This window comes from Clupea harengus, chromosome 11, assembly GCF_900700415.2.
Source record: "Clupea harengus chromosome 11, Ch_v2.0.2, whole genome shotgun sequence".
Lineage (NCBI taxonomy): Eukaryota > Metazoa > Chordata > Actinopteri > Clupeiformes > Clupeidae > Clupea > Clupea harengus.
In genome coordinates, this window is record NC_045162.1 from 16,794,624 (window position 1) to 16,802,123 (window position 7,500).

Consider the following 7,500-nt stretch of genomic DNA (forward strand, 5'->3'; position numbering starts at 1 on the left):
AGACTGGCCAGACCTAAACTACAGCTCAGGTGAAATGGACAAACGTAAACTCGGAAACTGCACCAGATGTATGTGATGCAGTGGTCACACTGACAGACACATCTGTCACTGTGGAAGCTACTGTCTGCCACAAGGGACCACAACACACACACACACACACACACACACACACACACAGTCCAAAATACAACAGCAAGGAAAGTTCTCCTCAATATTAAACAGATGGAGACAAAGCATCGCTGGGCTGGACTATGGATGCAGGGAAAGCTGACGTCTCTCTGACCATTGTGTGTCGCATCCCATGTATAGAAATGCTGCCATAGGGGAGGACATCCTCTGCTTCCCGGTTAGGTCCAGACTACATGTGCTACCTGCTGAACCTTGCATTAAGGGACCCTGAAAATCCCCAACCACACACTGCATAATACATTCTGACTCTGACCAACACCTACAATAAGTTGCCCATACTGGAAAGGGCTGCAAAATGTACAAAGGACTCATGACCGTATTGTTGATTTAATTGCCATTGCTGTGCTGTGCTGAATGGTTTAATAGCTCTGATGATGTGTTCTGTACAATCCCTAACACCCCTACCGTTGTGTCCTTAGACAAAAGGTCAAAGAGAAGTGCTAATGTTAGACATTGTTAGGTTGTGTCTTTAACCGATATACAGTATATACACATACCCTTCTCTGATAAACTGTATCGGTATCAGCCCATATCTGCAAATATCAGTGGGCTAGGTTATGTATGAAAGTTGGTGATATTGATATTTGGCAGCCTGTTATGTTCACAAACTGGTTACAAATGAGTGGGTTACAATCTGCAGGCCTATCTAAGAAAAACAATATAGACTGCTGGCAAAATTCTGCTCCATCTCAGCTGTAATATAGGCAGCCTTGCTGTGTGGTGCAGGTGGTGTGATGTGGTGATGTGGATTAAAATAGAGAATTCAAAATATGTGGGTGTGTGTGTGTGTGTGTGTGTGTGTGTGTGTGTGTGTGTGTGTGTGTGTGTGTGTGTGTGTGTGTGTGTGTGTGTATTTTTCCACATGTCTTCTATGTTTCTGTGTTCTTTGTTTTAGCAACACTAATAAAAATGTCCATGCCAATAAGGCATATTGAATTGAATTGAAAACTGGAAGAGAGGGGACAAGATGAGAGAAGAGATATAGATAGATAGATAGATAGATAGATAGATAGATAGATAGATAGAGAGAGAGAGAGAGAGAGAGAGAGAGAGAAAGAGATGGAGAGACAGGGAGAAGAAGAGTGGAATAGAGAAAAAAAGAGATGAACCTTGTAAAGTAACGGTAAAGGTAACTGACTTTAACTGAGAACCTTGTTCTGTTCAGAAAGATGGGGAGAAAGGGGGGGAGAGAAAAGCAGAGATAGATAGCGACAGACTAAATCAAATTGGGATAAGAGAGATATGAAGCCACAGAGATAAAACCAGACAGAAACAAGTCAGGGATGAGATGAAGAGAATGAGTGGGTGATGGGAAGAGAGAGGGAGGAGAAGGGGGATAGAGAGATAGAGGGATAGAGGGGGAGAAGGGAAAATCTAAATCCACAGAGCAGAGAAAAGTCAATACCAGCCCTCCACCACAAAAAATATCGACAGAAACTCAACTCAAGGGCAAGCCCCGCAACCCACCATGACTCACACACAACTACATAAACACACACACACCTTATAGACGCGCACACACACACACACACACACACACACACACACACACACACACTTCTGCTCTCATCTGTTCCTGTGCAGAGGAATTAAGACTGAGGTGGAGGGGGAGGTATTAACAGACAGCGTTCCCTCACACACACACACACACACACACACACACACACACACACACACACACACACACACACACACACACACACACACACACACACACACACACACACACACACACACACTCATACAACACACACACACACACACACACACACACACACACACACACACACAAAGACTACTAGGTATTAACAGACAGCGCTCCCTCACTCAGCTTGAAAACAAAGACAAAGCCTCTCTGTGCGTAATGAAAGCTCCTCAGGTCTGCTTGTACATTAATTGGCGAGTGGAGCTGTAGCCCAGGGCTAGAGGAGTGTGTGATGGGAATGAAGGTTAACGCACGTTCCTCAGCCACTCCTCTGTGAGCTCCGAGATTTCATCTTTTTCGTTCAAACAGGATGAAAAGAAGAGATGTAAGATCGCTAATTAGAATAATCAATCAGTGATGGAGCCATGGGTGATCAATCATAAAGCCTTCGCCAATACCATGATTAACATATTCGTTTGGTTCCAAGGATGATGACAGCTCTACCTGGGAGTGATGACAGACATGTGCACATACCCACACACACACACAAGTACACACACACATACACATACACATACACATACACATACACATACACATACACATACACATACACATACACATACACATACACATACACATACACATACACACACTCACAAACAGATGTGTACACATACACACACATATGCACACATTGACACAAATGCATACATATACAAATGCGCGTGCACACACGCACACACACACACACACACACACACACACACAGAAGTTCACAGGGTTTGTTTTTTTGTGTGACAGAGAGCAATGTCACAGTTGTCCATTGCCATTGTCTGTCCTCCACTCCTCTGTCATGTGACTATGCACTAGACACAGATCCAGTCACACATCTGATTTCTCTCCTCTCCACTATTCCAACTCATTTGCTGCACAAAACAAGGCCATGTGTCAAACCAACAGCCTGTCATCTTTTCTCCCAGCCATTCTTCTCCAGACAAACAAGATACGACCGACACAAGATTGGAAAATGTAAAAAAAAAAAAAAGAATGAAAAAAAAGAGAATAGAAAAAAGAAAAGAAAAAACCTTTTAAAGGCGCACAGCATGGGGTCATGCATTTTTGATGATGACAGTTTTCCATGTGTTTGATATTGGGGGATAAACGCAGAGTGACTGATTTGGAGCAACATTGAGGGTATTTTGGTGTAGTGCTTTGGTGTGTAAATGACGTCTTATAGGAGCCATTACTCTTGCACAGCACTAGACGAAGCTATGGAACACTGTAATGGTTTAGTGCCACTCCAAGAGTAAGCCCTTTAAACATGATTTACAGAAAAGCTGATGGTTATTTAGATATTAATACACTGATATCAAAACCCTTACACTGAAAAAACTCTGTTATGCAAATAGAAAATTTAGTACAGACTTGAAGCATGACAAATTAATAATATCCAACCAGGGATCTGTATTTGAAACAGACCTCTAATCCACCCAAATGTCATGTCTCAGTCACAAAGAAAGCCTTATGAGAGTATTATGTTATATTATTATATTTAATTGAAATTTAAACCATTAAGTATTGTGATGATTTGATAATGCTGACAATAATAGATAACTGGTAATGAAACAGGAATACTGTATGGGGTTACGTAGTATGTGCACACGTGTCCTTATTATGGAAGTGACAGTTGGCTGGATGGCTGCAAAATGGAGTGCACAAAAAACTCTATGTCACAGGTGAAGCCCCTTCAGAGACCCCTAGAGAAATATGGTGCTAGTTTAAGATCAATAGCGTCAGTGTTACAATGTTCTAGATATACGTATACATTTGTGATGTACCTGACCACAAAAAATAAAACAGATGGACTAGAACTGGGAAAATGTCTCCCTGTGTATAGAACAATAGGTTAAGGTACCACCAACAGAGCTCTATCAATGATCTATTTGAAAGAGATTAAGTCAATAGAGCATATCACACATTTCAATTTACTGCCGTAGTAGTAGCAGCAGCTGTAGCAGCAGCAGTAGTAGTAGCAGCAGCAGAAGTAGCAGCAGTAGCAGTAGTAGTATAGCTGTAGCAGAAGCAGTAGCAGTAGCAGTAGTAGTAGTAGTAGTAGTAGTAGTAGTAGTTGGAACAGTAGTAGTAGTAGTAGTAGTAGTAGTAGTAGTAGTAGTAGCAGCAGTAGTTGTAGTAGCTATTATTATTATTATTATTATTATGGTTGTTGGTCTTGTTATTATTATTCTTACAGTGTATCAGGCGCACACACATAGGGCACAGAACACAGAGCACATAGGCAGCACACAGACTAGGTCTGGACACAGAGGATCAGCAGGACAGCACACTGGCCAGTTCATAGATATTACCCAACCAATTCATCACCGTCCTGTCTGATTGAGTTACCACGCATCCCTCTCGTGACCACACAACAACACAGTACACTCAGTCTTTATTGATCTGTGTACTTGTTTATTTGTTTGTGTGCACACACACACACCTGTTCCACTGCTAATCCACAACACCATATGTAGCTGTCCTTTTTGTTGCCCAGAGCCTTTCTTCTTCGGTGGTGCCCAATTAGCGGAAGACGCCATGGCTGATTTAGTGCTGTGCTTGTGTTGTGCGGACCATGAGACGAGCTGCGGAGTGGCATATGGCTCACCGTGCCCCCGGGCTCTGAGGCTGGACACGCGCCCAGACCCTCCATCCTCTCGCCAGTTTGTTCACCATTCTGACCTCTCTCTCTCTCTCTCTGCCTATCTCTCTCTGTCTCTCTCTTTCCCGTTCATTCTCTTTGTCTCTCCTTCTCTTTATTGCCCCATTTCTCTCTTTCTCTCTCCCCCTCTATCTATCTCTCTCTTGTTCTCCATTTCTCTCATTTACTCTCTCTCTCTCTCTCCCTCGCTCCTTCTCTCTCCTTCTCTCTCTCTCTCTCCCCAGGCTGACCTGTAATTACATTAGTACTCTGGGTCTGGCTGCTCCCCTCTAAATGCTAATTTTACCCAGTCTGTGACAGACGGACTAATGGCTTTATTTTTCCATATTAGTGAATATGGATCAAGGTGCCCGGGTCTTCCCGGAGCCCCAATCAGGGGACAGTAATGAGAGACGGAATTAAGCATCTTTGAGCGTGTCTTTCCCCTTGCTCACGACGTTCGAGGGGCTGGCTGTCACTGAACCCTTCATTTAGCCTCTCGCTCATTACGAAGCTGATGGATCCGCTGGTGGCCTCATCTCTTAACGCTTGAAACACAGACGTTAACGAAGAGCACCCTCAAAGCTTTTTATTCAAAGAGCTTCCCATCCTGATGCGTTAAATGTTTTATTTGTGTAAATGGTTTCTCTCATGCTGATAGGGAGTGTGCGGTCTCGTCCCTTAGGCCCTCTGTGCAGTCGTCACTCGTTTTTTTTTCTTTCTTTCTTTCTTTTAGGGACAGCTTGTTTGTTGTTGTTGGCTGGACACCAAGTCATCAGGCCTTTGTCGTAAGTGAGTTTAGCCCCTCCCACCTGGTCCTGTAGAGAGGCCAGTTTGGCTGTGGTCGGGCTCTTATAAATACACCGACACATGGCTAGGCTAATACACAGCCAAACGACACAGCTAGGCCTGGGCCCTGAGAGCGTCAGTGTATGTGCACCCCGATACTACGCAACTTCCTTCCTCAGTGTAAGGACACCCAGTTACAACGCCATTGTATACAACAGTTGTGGGTTCTCGTCGAGGATTCTAAGGGTTTTTTGGGGGAAATTCTGGGAAGGGATCACAGACATTTACTCAAAACCTTGACTTGTTTTTTCTTTGTTGTTGTTTTTTTTCATTTTGAACACTCTGCTCAGAGTTAGTTTGTTCTAGATAAGGGTTGAAGTTGATAAGAGAGGCATGACTGTGACATCAGAACACAAAATCTACTCTGTGAAAAACAAAACAAAACTTCGACAGACTTAGAGAGCTTTGTTAGCTATGACAACTTTTAAATTGCCTCTGGAAGATGGCCCTGGATGCTATTAACTGGCAGCGCCATGGCTTCATGTGTGACCAGCAGACAGCGATCGCTCCGTAGAGTAATAGCTGAGCTGCTTGGTGTGGTGGGGGGCCTGGGGAGGGCTGAGTTGAGGGCACTGAGGTGGATAAAGTAGCTCATAACACAGCCTTTGAGATTTGTACAAACTTTGACATTGAGTAGATTTACTCATACCAGGCCAAGAGAGCCAATAAGGTGGGGCTCAACCTGACACAGATTATCAAGAAGAAGAGACTCTCTCTTGAGCTCCACAGTGAGTGTGGTGTCAGCTAAGGGCATTTCCTGATGTTCTATCTCTCTCTCTCCCTCGGTCTCTCTTCTCTATCTCTATCTCTCCCTCATTCTCTTGTTGGCACTTATGAATCCTTAATTATTCATTGGAATCTCAATGAAGCAGTGAAGGGGATAAACACATTACTTATGCAAATCGGTGGCCACAAAAGGTAAGACAGGTTACATAACCGCCGCAGACGGCGTTCTTCCTCTGCCTGCCTTCCTCCCTGTTGGCCTCATTCACTCCATCAACCCTCCTTCTCTCTTTCTCTCTCTCTATCACCTTTTCATTTTCTCTCTTTCTATATATCTCTCTCCTTCTTCATAAACTTCTCTTTTCCCACTTTCACTCTATTTATATTTCCCTCAAATTCTCTTTCTGTTCCCCTATTTTCCATCTCTCCAGCTTGCTATCTTTCTTCCTCTCTCAAATCAATGTTTCTCTCTCTCCTCCTCTCTACAACTGTCTCTCTGTCACACTCTTGTGAGAACAATTGCTCTCCTGTGCGGCAGCAGAACAACACACACATTCCCAACATGGCAATCAGATTGTCCGCCTCAGCAGACAAACGACCCATGAAACTTAATGACAGTGCGGTGCAGTGCAGTGGGGAGCCATTGATAGCAGAGCGGTGCCGAGTGCCAAGGCTGGTTTCCTGAACCCCACAGAGCTCCATGGGCTACGATAGCACGCAGAGCTCCATAGCGCCACACGACTCCACGCAGGGCCGTGCAGCTGCAGGAGATGCTAAGCTTTATGCAAACGCACACCTGAGACATCATCCCATCTCACATTACAGTTTGATCTGTTTGCACTGTGTTTGAGTGAAGATGGAAAGATTATATACATGTAACACATCTCTGTTCACTTACAGTGAGCCCAATGATGCATGAGCCCTTGAGGAAAGAATGCATACATTCATCGTTTTGGCCTGAGCTAAGTGAAACGCATACACATCAAGTGAAGAATATAACCCCTGACTAACAGTCCTAACCCAGGCCAAAACACATGTCACGGCTGCTTATTAGGCTGGAAGCCTCACAGGAGGTCCTGGCGTCTTCCTAAGCACAGGACTGGATTACAGGCTTCTCGGTGCAGTCAGCATTGCAGCCGAGCCAAGCCAAGCAGGACGTGCTACGCTACGATAAGCTACGCTACACTGAGCTGAAGCGTTGCTCTCATGCTGCTGGGGGCTCCATGCTCAGGAGCTTTGAGCGCCCTGTGGCTGACCTCCGCACTCCAAACCCCATCCTCTTTGAACATCAGTAAATAAGCAGCCATTCCTCCCCTCTGCTCTCAGGACATAATTAGAGGGGGAGGGGGATTTCTTAATGGTCTGTTTTTGTCCACTGTAGTGGATGATGGCAACA

The 7,500-nt window shown here is 44.5% G+C and overlaps 1 protein-coding gene across 2 annotated transcripts in view; it reads right to left on the bottom strand.

The window, feature by feature from the left end:
* Positions 1–7,500, bottom strand: part of cdk14 (cyclin-dependent kinase 14) — a 164,909-nt gene that overhangs the window by 90,338 nt on the left and 67,071 nt on the right. The gene's annotated exons all lie outside the window — the stretch shown is intronic.